General features: G+C 44.7%; 1 long non-coding RNA gene across 1 annotated transcript in view; it reads left to right on the forward strand.

The window, feature by feature from the left end:
• LOC132346133 (uncharacterized) overlaps positions 1 to 17,849 on the forward strand; it is a 50,322-nt gene that overhangs the window by 10,802 nt on the left and 21,671 nt on the right. The window lies entirely within an intron of this gene.

Raw genomic sequence — 17,849 nt, forward strand, 5'->3', positions numbered from 1 at the left:
ACACCTAAAAGCCCATTCTATCTGGGAAATAGGAGACACAGGAAAATTAAAAATCCACTGGTCTCTGCTCACAAGGAACTAACGAATAAGTTGGGAAAGCAAGATCTAAACAGGAGGAAAAATCAGATAGCAATATAATCAGGCAGACCATGAGAAAGCCTGCAAAGTGAAAAATGACCCAGAGCTATAAGTTCAGAAATGGCAGAAAAGACCATAACATTAAAAAAAAAAATGATGACAATATTAGCAATTTTAAGATCTGTCACGTGACTGTAGCCCTCCAGGCTCCGCCGTCCATGGGATTCTCCAGGCAAGAATACTGGAGTGGATTACCATTTCCTTCTCCAGGGGATCTCCCAACCCAGGAATCAGACCTACATCTCCCTCATCTGAGCCACCAGGGAATCCCTCAGTCATGTAGCTCATCCCTGTTTAAAAAGAACATAGGATTATGATAAAGGGCCGTAACGACTGAGTGTATTGTTGCTCTGGTTGTGAGACCCAAGCTTTAGCATTCATCCACTGAGCTGTTCTAGATTTTGGGGACCCGATATATTGTTTTACTGCTGCTACTGATCATGGAAATGGCTAAATTCAATACCTGATCCATCTTAATTCCAAGCCAGTATCACAGTAATCAGATCAGATCAGATCAGTCGCTCAGTCGTGTCTGACTCTTTGAGACCCCATGAATCACAGCACGCCAGGCCTCCCTGTCCATCACCAACTCCCGGAGTTCACTCAGACTCATGTCCATCGAGTCAGTGATGCCATCTAGCCATCTCATCCTCTGTCGTCCCCTTCTCCTCTTGCCCCCAATCCCTCCCAGCATCAGAGTCTTTTCCACAGTAAGACAAGAGACAATTGTTTTTTGTTTTTTTCATTTGAGCACATTCCTTGTTTCTATGTCATTTTAAAAAAAGGAGGAAAAATTTGTCCTGTGTCTTGTCTTAGAGGCAGAAGGTAAAATAGGCAGTTTCCATGTGTTGGTTCAAGATCACCGCACCTTATGGTTCCTGTGGAGGCAGGTCCTGCCCCAGTGCTGGCCTGGGAGGAGGGGGGGCACTCATCCTTACAGCTGTGATGGTATCAACTCTGCCAGCTGCTTCCAGAACTAGAACTCAGGATTCAAATGCTGCTGGTTCCTGCCCTACTCTCCTCACCCAGACCATCCCTGAGTCTCCTGTAGTTTATAGACAATGAATGAATGTCTCATTCGTTGTCTTTACTCTTAAGACTAGGACACCAAAGCTGAAACATGGCTGGCTGCCCTTATAAAGCAGAAGGGGGCTTCCCAGGTGGCACTGTGGTAACAAACACACCTGCCAATGCAGGAGACAAAAGAGACACAGGTTCGATCCCTGGGTCTGGAAGATCCCCTGGAGAAGGGCAAACCTCTCCAGTATCCTTGCTGGGAAAATGCTATGGATGGATGAGCCTGACTGTCTACAGTCCATAGGGTCGCACAGAGTCGGACACGACTAAAGTGACTTAGTAGGCATACATACACACATAAAGCAGAAATCTGGCCTAAACCGGGCCTATCCAGAGATAAATGCGTGAGTTATAATAGCTGAAAAACATATACAGTTAGTGGTGAATGATAACATATTAGGATGTTTTCAAATAACTTTAAGACCTTTCACTGGTGGAAAACTGACTACCTTGGCTATTTATTGGATCCAACTGAAAGTAGAAACTACTCTTGAAAAAAAGCAAAAAAGCATCTGTCTCTTGTCCAAAACCATGGAAACCAGCTCCTTCTCCAAACAATGAGCCTGCTTCCAGCCAAGGCAGCGAGAGATTCTCATTTCTCATGATTTTCTTCCAAATCCCAAACAGCAAATGCCTTTGAAATGCACAAAAGAGCAAGGAGCCTACTGAATTGGCAATTATTCCCGGTCCTCTTTAGTAAAGGAAGGGAAAGATCTGTGGAAAGGGAAAGCATGGAAAGATCTGTGTTTTGCTCCTTTGGGGTTCCAAAGACAGGAGGGCCTTAGGACAAGTTAACCCTCCCCGTACAGCACTGCTCGGAGCTGCAGAGGGAGAGTGATTTTGCATTTTCAAGGCCAAGGTATGTTTTCTTTTCAGCAGAGGCTTTGTTCCAGGGGGAAACCGAAATGTACTCATTCCAGAATGAACCCCGTAGAAACCACACTGCTTTTCAGCCTGGTTATAGTCAGCACATAGTTTGCCAGTTATAAACCACCCTCCCCCTCATTCTCCAGCCCAGAGAGTCCTCAGTCTGCTTCCCAAGCACACTCTTGCAACAAATAGTGATAGCTCATATAAGCTGGAATTTTAGATATGCACCAAAATGCAGGTCATGTTATCAGAGTCATCCTACGAGGCCCGATCTGTTCACCCAGTGGCTGATCCAAACAAAACTATGAGACAGCTGAGGCCTGATGCTGGTGGAGTCTGACCACCTCCCTACCTCCTCATGCCTGTGCCCGCAGACTCAATGCAACATCCTCTTTGACCAGGACTCTTTGTCCGTGTAGAAGAGCTGCTGATACACATCTGTGTAGGGTGTTAGCAGCCCAGGCTGGTTTGTTCTCCCCTAAGAACTTCTCTGCTCCATGGGTTAGATTGCCCCCTGATTCCCAAAAGATCCTGTACTTCTGCTGTCTTGGCACCCTCCCCCTTCTCCAGCCCACACCGTCCACAGGACTGGGAGTTCTGCTCCACCCATGGCTGGGTCCTAGTCCCAGTAAACATTTCCCAAATACTTTTGAAAAGATGATGCTCACAGAGACCCATGCTAGCTCTTCAGCCATTCACAATGAAAGTCTACCTGTGAGATTTCAGTGAAAGAAGTTATCTCAATGAGAGGTGTTTTGAGCAGAGACATCTTGCGAAAACTCATCAAATAAGATACTATTTACTTACCAGGCATTCCCTGTGCAAAATCTGTAACCTTTGTAGTATCCTGGAGTGTTTTGAGAATATGATTAAGTCTATATACTCTCTAGGGCACCCGTGGTGGTTCATTGGTTATGGTAAAGAATCCACCTGCCAATGCAGGAGACGCAGGTTCTGTCCCTGGTCCAGGAAGATCCCCTGGAGAAGGAAATGGCAACGTGGCACCCCACTCCAGTGCTCTTGCCTGGAAAACCCCATGGACGGAGGAGCCGGGAGGGCTACAGTCCATGGGGTCACAAAGAGTCGGACACGACTGAGCGACTTCACTTTCTAGTATTCTTGCCAGGAGAATCCCATGGACAGAGGCGCCTGGTGGGCTATAGTCCATGGGATCGCAAAGAGTCAGACGTGACTTAGCAACTGGACAACAACAATGACAAGAATATACCCTCTGGCCAGAAAAAAATTGTGTGAGAGCACTCACACACAGAGATACATGCAGCCTTATCTGCAATGTCAGCAGATTAAAGGATCCACTGAAATACATTCCAGTATCCCAAACTAAGAACCTCCGCTCCATCTTAATTGGGTACTTTTCTCCATTTCTACATTAGACTCCCTAAGGGCAGGAGGAAGTCATGGCTGGCCCTGCCTCTGCCTCGCACTTAGTGGAAGCTCAATAAGTGGTCAGTGATAAAATGCACATGTGCTAAGAAAGGGTGACCCACTGACCTATAGTTCCCATGCTTTCTTCCCACCTGTCCGGACCCGCCCCAAAAGAAATGGAGCATTGCTGCAACTTGCAGAGTGGGGAGCCAGGGTCCTGCTGACCTTTATGTAGAGTCAGTGACCCGGGGCCCCACCCCCAGGCCAGTTTGACCTCTGTGCTCTGCTGTCCTCTGTGGTGAGGCAGGAGGTGACAAGACTGCTTCAGGGGATGATTTAAAAACTTACAGGCAAGGGTAACTTCCCTGATGGTCCAGTGGTTAAGAATCGGCCCTGAAATGCAGGGAAAGCAGGTTAAACCCCTAGTCAGGGAGCCAAGATCTCACATGCGTGGAACAACTAAGCCTGTGTGCCACAACTGGAGCGTCCATGTGCCGTAACGAAAATATCTCACAAGACACACCAAAGATCCCACACATCCCAACTAAGACCCGCTGCGGCCAAGTCAATAAACACACAAACACGACCCCAAGGACCACAGCCCCCCAGGCTCCTCTGTCCATGGGATTCTCCAGGCAAGAATACTGGAGTAGGTAGCCATTCTGTTTTCCAGGGGATCTTCCTGACCCAGGGATCAAACCCATGTCTCTTGTGTCTCCTGCACTGGCAGGCAGATTGTTTACCAACCAAGCCAAAAACAGGGTTTGCTTCTTTTTTAAAAAACGTAGAAGGGTACTTTTTGGTTGCCACAAGTATTAGAGATGTCAGTCAGTGTTTATTGGCAAGGACTCCAGACATTTTGCAACATGCAATCCTACATAGCAAGAATTGTTCAAAGTCCCCCATGACCTCCACGTGTGCCATCAGATACTCATGTGGATGAAAACAGGGTTTGTTTCTTTTTATAATTTTTAAAATTCTATGATCTTCGATGTCAGCTCTGGGTTACATACTGCAAAGTAATCTTTCGCATCATTTGAATGCACATTGAATTTTACGAGAATGAGGCTACCACGTAAGTCAATGTAAGATTGCACATTGTTTGGTTTGGGGCTTCATCAAGCTCATTCACCTTCTGAAAAATCTCAATAGCAGAATCTACACATCTGATGAGATTTGAGTCACCAGCATAGGACACTGGGATGCATGTGAGAGCTACCTCATTCATGGCAATTCTACACAGACCCGCAAGCTATGCCTCAACATATTTGCTAGCATAGCTGTGCCCAAGCATTTTACACATTTAAATTTATCATCTTTTCTTAATTTATGTGATATTCATTCTTTACATTACAGTAATGGCATATATTGATTTTTTGAAAAAAATATGTGTATAGGTAAGTTTTATTATCTAGACACTTAATTCCAAGAGAGAGAAAGGAATATAACAGAAAAGGGGGGATAAGTCTGATAGTGAACTATGGCATTATCATTTATGTTGGAATTCTTTGAAGTAAATTCTCTCAGTCATGTCTGACTCTTTGCAACCCCATGGACTGAGTAGCCTACCAGGGCTTCCCTTGTGGCTCAGCTGGTAAAGAATCTGCCTGAAATGCAGAAGACCTGGGTTCGATCCCAGGTTGGGAAGATCCCTTGTAGAAAGGAAAGGCTACCCACTCCAGTATTCTGGCCTAGAGAATTCCATGGATTATATAGTCTATGGGTCGCAAAGAGTCAGACACGACTGAGCGACTTTCATGCCACTTCATGTATCGTCTAAGGATGCCCAAATGCAGGTAACAGTTGTGTGGTAAATTTGGCTTAAAAAATAACATAAAAACAATTTTTTCACGTACGAAGAAGCCTGGAAACAGGCAGTTCCAATGTCGATTTAGTGGCTGAAGAAATTGGAAAACAATCCAGCCGATGTCTGCTACCTTCAGTGAGCAGGCATTTGTCCTTGGGCTTGTCCCATCAAGGATACAAGAGGACTGGGGCCACTCAGGTTGTTTCCAAAAACAAGAAGCACTAATTTCTCCTCAACTGGCCTTTTTTATCAAAGAGGAAGATATTTACAGGAAGCACTGGGTAAGACTTCCCTTCTGACTAAATTCACCAAGATTTAATTAGAGGCCCCTGCCTGGGGATTCACTTAGATCGTCCAATTATAATTAATTAATTAATTGAAAAAAGAGTATATGTAATTACAAAAAACTCATTGTATATGTAGGATATTTTTTATCTAACAGCATCCTTCCCAAAGAATAATTAGAGAGCTTCACTGTAAGTTTATTTTAAACCAAGTTACACATCTAGTGGTGATTTGAAATGGAAAAAACATCTGCATAATTGAATTGAAATTTTGTAATGTAACTTTCAATTCAGTCTAGAGATTTAACAGGCTATATTACTTGAATACTAAGAATGTGACCTTTTTGAAAAAAATGCAGAGCTAGAGCAAAAAGGAATCATTATAGACTAAAGATTCAGTAAGATAACAAGAGAACAATCTGTCCTGTCTTGATCCCATCGATGAGAGTCTGATCTAGTGTACAGTCAGGCACTAGAGTCATGAACATAGACGGGGATGCTGTTGTCTCCAACTGTTACCTGGTAAGTATTTAAATGCTCTTCTGGGATGTTCAGCATCATTAACTATTAGGAAAATGCTAATCAAAACCTAATGGGATATCACCTCATGTCTGTTTGATTGGCTATAATCAAAAAGACAAGAAACCACAAACATTAGCAAGAATATGGACCAACGGAACCTTCAAACACTGTTGATGGGAATGTAAATTGGTGCAACCATTATGGAAAACAGTATGGGGATTCCTGAAAAAATTAAGAATAGAAAGATCATACAATTCAGCTATCCCATTTCTGGGTGTTTATCCAAAGACTATAAAAACACTAATTTGAAAAGATATTGGTGTTTATCCAATAAACTATATTGGATAAACTATCCAATAAATTAGATTTGGTGTTTATCCAAAGACTATAAAAACACTAATTTGAAAAGATATTTTCAAAACCCCTATTTTCATCACAGTGATATGTATAGTAGCAAAGATCTGGGAACAACCTAGGACATCCCCGGTGGCTCAGTGGTAAAGAATCTGCCTGCAATGCAGGAGATCTGGGTTCAGTCCCTGGGTATGGAAGATCCCCTGGAGGAGGGCACAGCAACCCACTCCAATACTCTTGCCTAGAGAATCCTAAGGACAGAGGAGCCTGGAGGGCTGCAGTCTATAGCGGCAGCCCACCAGACTCTTCAGTCCAGAGTCAGACACGACTGAAGCGACTAAGCAGCAGCAGGGGACAACGTATGTGCCCACAGTGGCTGACTAGTTAAAGAAGATGTGTACACACACACACACACACAGAGGAATTCTACCTAGCCATGAAAAGGCGAAATCTTGCCATTTGTGATGATGTAGATGGACCTTGAGGGTATCATGCGACGTGAAATAAGTCAGATGGTGAAAGCAAATACCATATGCTTTAATTCTCATGTGTGATATAATGTCTGCAGGGCAGCAGTGGAGATGCAGACACAGAGAACAGGCTTGTGGACAGAGTGTGGGCAGGAGAGGGAGGGGCAAACGGAGAGAGCATCGCAGAGGCGCAGATGTTACCATACGTGAACTGGATTGCAGGAACTTGCTGTGTGCTCAGGAGCTCAACCCAGCACTCTGGACAACCTAGAGGGTGGGATGGGGTGGGACATGGGAAGGAGGTTCAGAAGGGAGGGGACATATGTATACCCGTGGCTGATTCATGTTGATGTATGGCAAAAAACCATCACAGTATTGTAAAGCAATTATCCTCCAATACAAAAAAAAATTTTTTAACCTAATAAGCAAATAAAAAACAAACTAAGTGAACACACTAAACCAAACAAAAATAAACACACAGATACAAAAAAACACAGTGATGATCACTAGAGAGGAAGGGGTAGGGTCGAGAGAAAGCAAAATGGGGACCAACTGTAGAGTGATGGATGGAAACTACATTTTTGGTGGTGAACACACTGTAGAGTATATAGGAGTAGAAACACAGTGTTGTACACGTGAAACTTACATAAGATTATAGATCAACATTACCACAATAAAAAGAAATTTAAAAAATAAAATAAATGCACTTTTGGTGCTGTGCAACGGAGCCAAAGCTCAACCAGTGGCGATCATATGTCTGGACTTTTCATTCTCAAAAATGTCCTGGTTTGGGTGACAAATGATAAATGGTCACCTTACTGATTTAAAATTTCTAGATTACAAACATGCGCTCACTCCAAACCCCTAGCTTTAGGGCTGGTGAAGGACAAGCTAAGACAAGGAGAAAGTTGTAGGATTGGGTAGTTGGAGCAGAAAAGAGTTGAGCAGGAAAGAAAAAAGAAAAAAAGTAGACAATTTAAAAAACAAAAAACAAACCTCTCAATAGAAAAAAAAAAAACCCAGAAGCCATTCCTCTAGGTGTTCTCCTCCTTGGCTTGGAGGGCTGGTGCAGAAGGAAAATCTCACAAGGGCCCAATGAATGGATGGTTTGTCTCCCTCCAAAGAAACTTAAGCTGGTCACCAGTAGCCCAAATAGCCGTCCTGTTTCTCAGGCAGCCTTTCAGGGCCGCCGAGTGTTACAAGCCCTTCATAGAGCGATGGATTTTAAAGGTGAGTTGAAACTATTTTAAGATCCCTCTAGGGCAGCAGATGGACAGAATGACAGATGGCTACTATGGTGAAGCTGTTTTCATTCCCGGCCCAACTATGCACATAGCCCTGTGGGTTCGTAACTAGTGTGGTCTGTGCTCTCTGCAAGCAAAATGCATTCTATGAAATATGCAAAGAAGGGAGGGTGGGAGCCAGTCTAAATAAAATAGTTCTTCTAAATAAAATACAGAAATATTGACTAGGCCATAATACGGCTAGGCCACCTGATGTGGAACTCAGAGATCCAACTGAGTGAGAGGGAAGTGACGGATCAACCTATCAAAACTGAGACTTCTTTGGATTGGATCAATGTCACTGAATTCTTCGGCCAAAATAATAATAAATGTTAATGTGGGTCAATAGTTAAGCATTCCAGTTCTGGATCAGATTGCCTAAATTCAAACCTCAGCTTCACCAGTTACCAGTAACTTGAGGCATGCTTCTTGGCCCCTTTGCATCTCAGTCTCCACATCTATAAAACAGAGATAATTATATTACCAACCTCATAAGGTTGTTGAGAAAAGTTGATGAGTGAAACGTTTAGAATAGTGCCCGGCACACAGTGTTGCTTATTAATCTCAGTTGTGGCTCATTGACACCATTAAAAAGTATAATTGCAAGGTTTCGTTGTAATCTCTTAAATGTACAAATTGCTATGCTCAGCTTGATGAGCCAGGACAAATTGTTGTTTTTTTTTTCAGAGATAGTATCAGAGTGATATTTTGATAAATGTCCTAGCTTCCTTCCCTTAAGCAGGCTGGGAAGAGAAGCTTTGTGAACCAACAAAGCTATTATAAAACATTGTTACAGGGTGATACAACTCTATGGGGCTTCTGTGCCACCCTCATTACAAACCAGTGAGAGAAGAAAGTCATGAGAAATCTACAGCAATTAGAGAGTTTTTCCAAAATCTAGGGAGTTAAGACTGGACTGTTTTCATTCCACAAATGTCATCTAAGCACTTGCCTGAGCACAGCATAGAACTCTTCAGTGCTACAAACATGTATATAATGCTAAAAAAGTTCACCATTCACTCATTTATTCCACAAATTTGTGTTTGTTAATGTTATGGTGGGCTTTTCTAGTGACTTTAACAGCAAAGAATCTGCCTACAAGGCAAGAGACCCAGGTTCAATCTCTGGGCAGGAAAATCTCATGAGGGAGGCCATGGCAACCCACTCTAATACTCTTGCCTGGAGAATCCCATGGACAGAAGAGCCTGGAGGGCTACAGTCCATAGGGTTGCACAGAGTCAGACATGACTGAAATGATGCATACACACACACCCACATTAATATCATACACCAAAAACTGTTCTAGAGGCTGGGGATAGAATGACAAATACAACAGGGTCCTAAGCTCAGAACACGGAGACACTGACCAATAGCAATCCTCGGATGTGGGCTAGACAAGCAATAGCAGGGAGGAACTTGGGTAGCCCAGAGAGAGGGTGCCAAACTCAGCCTCCTGACACTTGAGAAGTCGATCTTGGGCACAGACAAGGACCACATATGGAAGAGTTTCAAAGTGGGTAATTCCTGACTTTACATCAGACTGGGACCAATAGGAAAAGCTCAGTCAATTTAAGATGAGCAGTCAGGGAAGAGGGGGTCTTGGGCACGCAGATCAGATGTAGCACATACCAGCTCTGTGCTCAAAATCCAGTGATGTCGGAGTTACTGCTGTCTTTTGACAGATGAAGAACCAGCTCTTAGTGGTAGAGTTGAATGAAGTAGGTGGGAGTGGCTCCAACCCTTGGCTTTTCCACTGTCAAAGAGGGGCGCAGTTTCAGAAAGACTAATGGAGCTCAGCCAGGACATTGTGGAAGGAAACCAAGAGCATATGGTTACATTCAGAGCGATAGTCATCTGCTTCAAATTAGATTGTATTAGGAAGCTGACATTGCTAGGTGTCCTTAGGTATGATCAAGCTGGATGAAGATTCAGGCAAATCAATTCATGGCCTGATAAACTCATAGATAAGTGTTCATTCACTCTGGGGAATAAAACTGCCCAGTCAATCAGACTACTTATGACCTTTCTGTACCTGAACTGCCCATATGGCTCCAGGACTTAAGCAAATGAGCTTTGAATGTTCTCAAAAATCCGTCTTCCCTAATGCAGACCATCCTAGTTCCTTCTCTCCCAATCCAAGCCTCCTCTCTTTCATCTCTCTAGGTTCCTTGATTGCTTTTGCTCTCTCATTTCTAGGACCTCCATCCTGGGTCAGTTAGAGTTTATGTTCAACTCCAAGGAACAGCAAACTTGAGTGACCAATGCTTCAGCAAATCAGGAGGTTTCATTTTTCTTATTGGCAGCTGCCAGAGCTGATGGAGATGTTAAGGCAGGGGGGAGGGGGTGGATAAGGCTGAGATGGCTGCCAATTGCTGTTGCAATCTTGTTATCATAACCATATTCTAAGCAGAAAGAGCAATGCACCAATGAAGAATGGGCAAGATCTGTGTTTGAAAAGCAAAACTTGTCTAGACATCTCCAACAGACTTCTCCTAGGTCTCATTGGTCAAAGCTGAGTTTCAGCCCACCCCAGCCAAGAAGGAGGCTGGAAAGTACAGTTTTTAAACTTAGCACATAGTCATCTCACACACCCCGATGCTGGAAAAGATTGAGGGCAGGAGGAGAAGGGGGTGACAGAGGATGAGATGGTTGGATGGCATCACCAACTCAACGGACATGAGTTTGGGTAAGCTCCGGGAGTTGGTGATGGACAGGGAGGCCTGGCGTGCTGCAGTCCATGGAGTCACAGAGTCGGACATGACTGAGCGACTGAACTGAACTGAACCTCACACAAATCAGGAAGGAAGACTCTCATAGACAAGAACATCAAGCCAAGACAGCTATACAAAGACCACTAACAAGATCACAAGTGAGTGCCATCCTGTGAGAGCACAAGCGGCCTCTTAGAATACTGAGTTTCCCTTCCACTTACTGGTCATGTCGCAATGTCTTCCACGTGCACAGAGGTGCTGTGCAAGACTCAGAAGCGATGAGCAGCTTATGGTCTGGCTATGGGGAGATGCACACAAACATCTGAGGTGACGGTACGCCTGGGGTCTGATTTACAGTGTGATGGTTTGGAAATCCATAGATGTGTTCAGTTCCTCATCTGAGTGGTTCCCCATGACACAGAACAACTAAGTCCACATGCCCCAACTAGAGAGCCTGTGCTCTAGAACCAGACAGCCTCAATTCCTGAAGCCCAAACACCCTAGAACCCATGCTCTACAATGAGAGAAGCCACTGCAATGAGAAATCCATGCACCACAAATAGAGAGTAGCCCTTGCTCACCACAACTAGAGAAAGCCGGCATGAAAAAAACGAAGACTCAGCATAGCCATAAAAAAATAAATAGAATTTTTAAAAAATAAATTGACAAAGAGCTTGTGGTATGTTTTAGGAAGTTGAAAAATGTCGGTGGTCCACTTGATTACCACGTCATCAAGAATGGAAAACAAAGCATTTATGGAAAATATGAGGATGGTGGAATATTTATAAAATAAAGGCAGAATTCACAAACAGTGTCTGATCACATCATGGATCATCCTTCAGCCACTAGCTGTGGGTCTCCATCGCTGGAATGTTTATAGAGAAGGTTTGGTGCTTTTCCAAACTCAGCACTTTTACCTTGGTGGCAGGCTTTCATGGGGTGAACCATGTTACGTGATCCGTGCCATGATCTCTGCCTTTTTCAGAGCAACTGAAAACTGTTACTCATTCCTCTCAGGATGGTTTTTCACTGCTTCTTAATCTGGGAGCCCCTGTGCAATGTTCACTGGCATTTTCTGGTTATACATTTACTCAGAAGTGGAAAAACTCTCAAGAAACTTGCACTTACAGTGCCTAGACCCAGACTCATGATCTGGCCAGTGACATTGTCACCAGAGGCCCTGGAAGTGGGTCCAGGCTGGGAGGTTGCCCTGCCCTACTGACAAGAGTCTCTGTCTCCAAGGCTGCTTGGTCAACCTACACCTGGCAACCAGTAAGAGACCATCAAGCCTTCACCAGGTAATTTAAATTGAATGGACCTTAAATGTTTTTTTGTGTGTGTGTACCTATGTGTATCTATTTGAAATTTTTACTTTTAAAATATTTTATTCTGAAACGGAAGCTTGTCTGCCTACCTGCTAAATCTCTTCAGTCATGTCTGACTCTTTGCAACCCTCTGGACAAGAGCCCACCAAGCTCCTCTCTCTGTGGGATTCTCCGTGGAGTGGTTGCCATGCCCTCCTCCAGGGTATCTTCCCAATCCAGGGACTGAACCCTCATCTCCTGAACTGCAAGCAGATTCTTTACCACTGAGCCACCAAGGAAGCCGGGAGAGGAAGCATAGGGTACGATATTTCCATAGGGATAAACAGCACATAAGAACCCAAAGGAGGGACATTCAGTTTGAGGGGGTCAAGTTAGATTCCTCAGGGAATGTGACAGCTGACACTTGAGGGATTTTGAATTCATTGACTAGGACCCCTACCCAAACCTATCTATCTCTGGAACCCCATCCTAGACACTGCAACTGAGCCTTCTTGATGGATAAGTTTCTTCCTGGGAGAACACCAGCATCACAGGTCACAAACCTTCTCTTGGGACAGGTTTATTCCACTGCGTGTTGATTGCTTCAGCCTAAAATTCAGAAGGTGACTTCCAGAGCCTTCCCACGGCTGGGGCTCCCTGTGCAGACTGGAATAATGAGACGCTACGTGTCTCCACCCAACATGCTAGGATTTTTTTCCTTCTATTTGGGAACAGCCTCAACTCATTATCAAGATTTCCAAGACAGCCCTTAAATATCATTTTTGTGAGTTTTAATCCAAAACATTTGAACACAGTTTTCTGTTTGGCTTATCTACCATGATTCAAAAACGGAGTTTGGTGTTTTTATTGTTTTCGACTGTGTTAACTTTGGAAGGACTCAGGGCTGGTTTCTTTGCACATTATCCTAAGTATGTCAAAAGGCTTTCATATAGACCCGAGCTACGTTCTAAGAAGTGACTGAAAAGCAAACACAGTCCTGGTGCCAGCACTCTAACTACCAGTCTAGCCAGAAACCTAGGCCCTGACAAGGACTTGCCCAGCCCAGGAACAGAAGAGGGAGGTTAAGACAGGAGGGGGTCTGAGAAGGTCCCATGGAACCATTAGCAGAACCAGAAGGCCAGGCTGTGACCACAGCAAGCAGGCTGCGGGGTTTCACCACGGGTTCAGAATTGCAAAGAGTAAAAGGATTCTTCGAGGATCTCCTAAGTCCCCATTTCACATCCTTGCTAATGAATTCCCTTGGAATCCTTAGCTAAGGATTCCCTTGCTAACAAATCCCTCCCCCCACCCTCTCCCTGTTAGCAACCAGCAGCCCCAGTCTTAGGCCCATTGTCTAGCCAGGTGTCTTCTTAAGAAGATAATGAAAAGAGATGATTATGCTCATTACCAAAGAGCCTTGGGTCCCCTAGTGTACTTTCTTATTGATGTGCTGGTGTGGTCCTATGACTCATTGGTTATGTTCTAGTTGAAACTTTCTTACTTTGATGTTTAACCTGAAAGATTGAAAAATTGCAGTATTATCCAAATGTTAGGCTACTCCATCCTAAAGGAAATCAGTCCTGAATATTCACTGGAAGGACTGATGCTAAAGCTGAAACTACAATACTTTGGCCACCTGATGCAAAGAACTGACTCATTGGAAAAGACCCTGATGCTGGGAAAGATTGAGGGCAGGAGGAGAAGGGGACAACAGAGGATGAGATGGTTGGATGGCATCACTGACTCAATGGACATGAGTCTGAGTAAACTCCGGGAGTTGGTGATAGACAGGGAGGCCTGGCATGCTGCAGTCCATGGGTTTGCAGAGTCGGACACGACTGAACTGAACTGAACTGAGGCTACTCAAGTGATCATTTTCAAGGAGCTGGAAAGATTTTGAACTGAAAATGTTGATCCCATCAAAAAACAAATTGCTTCCTTGAATGGAAGGGTGCTTAATGTGCCCTGGGTCTCTAGAAGAATATCCCTCTCCTAGAGGGAGCCACGGCAACCTACTCCAGTACTCTTGCCTGGAAAATCCCATGGACAGAGGAGCCTGGTAGGCTGCAGCCCATGAGGTCGCTAAGAGTCGGACATGACTGAGCGACTTCCCTTTCACTTTTCACTTTCATGCATTGGAGAAGGAAATGGCAACCCACTCCAGTGTTTTTGCCTTGAGAATCCCAGGGACAGGGGAGCCTGGTGGGCTTCTGTCTATGGGGTCACACAGAGTTGGTAGCAGCAGCAGAGGGAGCCACTAGTTTCGTGACAGCTGCTGACTCTCGCTGGTCACTGTGTTCCCCCAGCCCTCCCAGCCTCTGGATTCAGGCTCTTCCTGGTCTAGTCTGGGGCCTCTCTGGAAGCGATCCCAATTGCCAATGGTTCAGGAGGTGAGTTCTGAGTCGGTTCTGAGCTGCCCTTGGTTTCAAGGAGCTTGAGTAAAGCCCTAACACCTTTCTTGTTCTCCTTTCTCCTCACTCCCTAGGTTCTGCCAAGAACACAAGCAAACTTGTGATGTGGGAAAGTGAAACTGAAAGTCACTCAGTCGTGTCCAACTCTTTGTGACCCCATGGACTATACAGTTCTCTAGGCCAGAATGCTGGAGTGGGTAGCCTTTCCCTTCTCCAGGGGATCTTCCCAACCCAGGGATAGAACCCAGGATTCCCACATTACAGGCGGATTCTTTACCAACTGAACTATGAGGGTTGCAAACCCATAGCATGGCAGGCTCTTTGCTAAGCATTCTAGACACAGTTTCTCTTCAAAGCCTCAGAAAAGCCTAGGAAACAGACCCTATTATAATTCCCATTTGGGAGATGAGGAAACAGGTTCAGAAATGGTAAGAAGTTACATGACTTGTGGGTGAGCAGGGGTGGAGAGGGGAAGACAGAAAAGTCGCCATATTCTAGGGCACCTGAGATAAGTCCAGGACACCAGGGTCTGTGCTACTGAAAGGAATTTTCCTGAGGCCTGTTATTGGCCCAGACAAGGATCACCAGTGGTTACACAACAGTTATGTTCCTCCTAGATGGGGTTAGTATCCATAATGACAATAGTAAGGGAATCCCTGAGCTACTTTAGATATTCGGTAAGAACTGAGAGAATCACATCTTGGTCTGCACTAAGGTCAGATAAGGTGAGAATGCTGAGCTACTTTGCTCCTGGCAGAAATCACATCAACTCCAGGTGTCCGCTCTATTATCTCTTTCTCATCAGAACTGTCACTGGTATTTCTCTGTCTCTCTGTCTCTCTCCCTGTTTCTCTCTTTTCCCAAATGACTTCTATTTAATCATTGGAAGCAAATGAAATGGAGCATTTACAACATACAAGAGAACACATCATTACCTTTTGCAAAGGGCCTTGGGGCAGAGAAGGTCTTCAGTCTGTCCCCTAACTGATCCCCCTCCAAGCAAAGATGCCCACAGTGGCCCTCGTGGTCTGTCTCAAGAAACGGGAGCTGGAATCTGACCGTCCTGTGGGCTCGGTTCTCAAGGTTCTCAGTCACTCCAGACAAGCATTAGAAGGCCCCTAGTGACCTCTATGGTCATGACCTGGGGCAATGTCATCAACCTGCAGAACAGGACTGCGGTGTCCACAGCGGTCTTTGTAACTTCTCAACCAATGGCTACCAATTTGTGTCATGTCCTGCAGGGCAGCTGTCCCACCAGATCTCACAGTTCTCCTGGGGAGGTTGGCCATAAGGGAGGTAAGCAGAGAGCTATCTCTACTACACCTGTTTACAAAAATGATTCAACATGGGTTGATGTAGAGAAGAAGACAAAATAGAAGGGAAGACTGAGTGCATTAAGCCTTTGAAAAGGAGGGTCGATGAAATCTAAGCTCTTCCAATAAGTTTTTTGAGGGGGCAGGAAGTCTGTGCCGGGTGTTCATTGCTGCTCATGGACTTGCAGCCAGCTCTTGTTGGGGCCTGTTCTTCATTGCTGTGCACAGGCTTCTCATTACAGTGACTTTTCTTGTTGCAGAGCATGGGCTCTAGGGCTCGAGGACTTCAGCAGTTGAGGCTTCTGGGCTCCAGAACACAGCCTCAATAGTTACGGCACATGGGCTACTTGGCAGCATGTGGGATCTTCCCAGATCAGGGATCAAATCCATGTTGCCTGCATTGGCAGATGGATTCTTTATCACTGACCCACCAGGGAAGACCTCCAACAGAGTTTGGGTGTGGGTTCTAGACTTACCAACATTGTTTCTGCCCAGTTTCAAACCAGGGACCTTTTGCATGTTAGGTGAGTGTGATGAGGCCTTCCCTGGTGGCTCAGACAGTAAAGAATCTGCTTGCAATGCAGGAGACCCAGGTTTGATCCCCGGGTCAGGAAGATCCCCTGGAGAAGGGAATAGCTACCCACTCCAGTAGTCTTGCCTGAAGAATTGCATGGACAAAGGCAGGCTACAGTCCATGGGGTCACAAAGTGTCAGACACGACTGAGCAACTAACATATATGGGCATATTTTCATAATCAATTCTACTTTCAAATAAAATTTATGATATAACTAAATATGACAAAGATATGTGACATCTCTAACTGAGGTCCACTGAACCACTACTAAAAATAACCTAACAAAAGAAAAAAGGTGACCTATATCCACTTATAAAAAATTTAATTTAATAAGTGGTTTTGATATGACCCAGCAATCCTCCTCCTAGGTTTATATACCCAAGAGCGGTTCACACATAGATCTGCCAAAAAGCATATACAAGGATGTTCTAAGCAGCTTTATTCATAACAACTCCAAACATGTGGGAAACAACCCACATGTCCAGAGCATGGATAAGTAAACTGTGCTATATCCAGTCTCTATCCTGCTCCCCTAGCCCCTCAGCCAATATGAGAAAACAGCCATCTGCAGCCCTGAAGACAGTAATAGTCCACATGGGAATCCACGTGGGAACCAGCCATGCTGGCACCCTGATCTCTGACTTCTGGCCTCCAGAACTTGGCCCAATTTTGTGAAGATGATTCACAGGAGCCCAAGACCAAATGCTGGGGCGGCTGAAAGCACAGCTAGAAAGGAACAAGAGCTGGTCTCCCAAGCCTGGCTCTTCCTTCTGAGGATAGGGTGGCTGGAACAGACGAGATCTTGTAACTTGCAGGCCCATCAGCAGGGCTCCCACAGACCTGATGCCCAAGGTGAATGGACTCTTATGTGCTCCTTCCCCACTTGGGGTCTCTGCTCTAACCAGAATCACCTCCTTCCTGTACCAGCAGTGAATTCTTTCTGGCCTTCCCTCAAAAGCCTTCCCCAAGACCAAAAAAGAACAGATGTAACCTCAGCACTTTCTACGTTTTCTTTAGTTAAAATACCTATGATCCTGTATGGTAACCATTTATCCCTTAATCATTGCTCTTATGTATACTATAAACACACTAAAGAAAATAAATGTTTCTTACAAAAAAAAAAAGATTGTGCTATATCCATATAATGGGATACAATTCAGCAAGAAAGGCTACAAACCAGTCCCAACAACACAGATGAGTTTCACAGACATTATGCTGAACGACAGACACAAAGAGTGTGTATTGTATGATTTCGCTGTATAACATTCAAGAACAGGTGTCCAGAATGGTTTCTCCAGGTGGAGAACCAAAGGTTGACTGGAAGGAGAACAAGGAACTTTCAAG

Source organism: Bos taurus, chromosome 9 (genome assembly GCF_002263795.3).
Source record: "Bos taurus isolate L1 Dominette 01449 registration number 42190680 breed Hereford chromosome 9, ARS-UCD2.0, whole genome shotgun sequence".
In the NCBI taxonomy this organism is placed as follows: Eukaryota; Metazoa; Chordata; class Mammalia; order Artiodactyla; family Bovidae; genus Bos; species Bos taurus.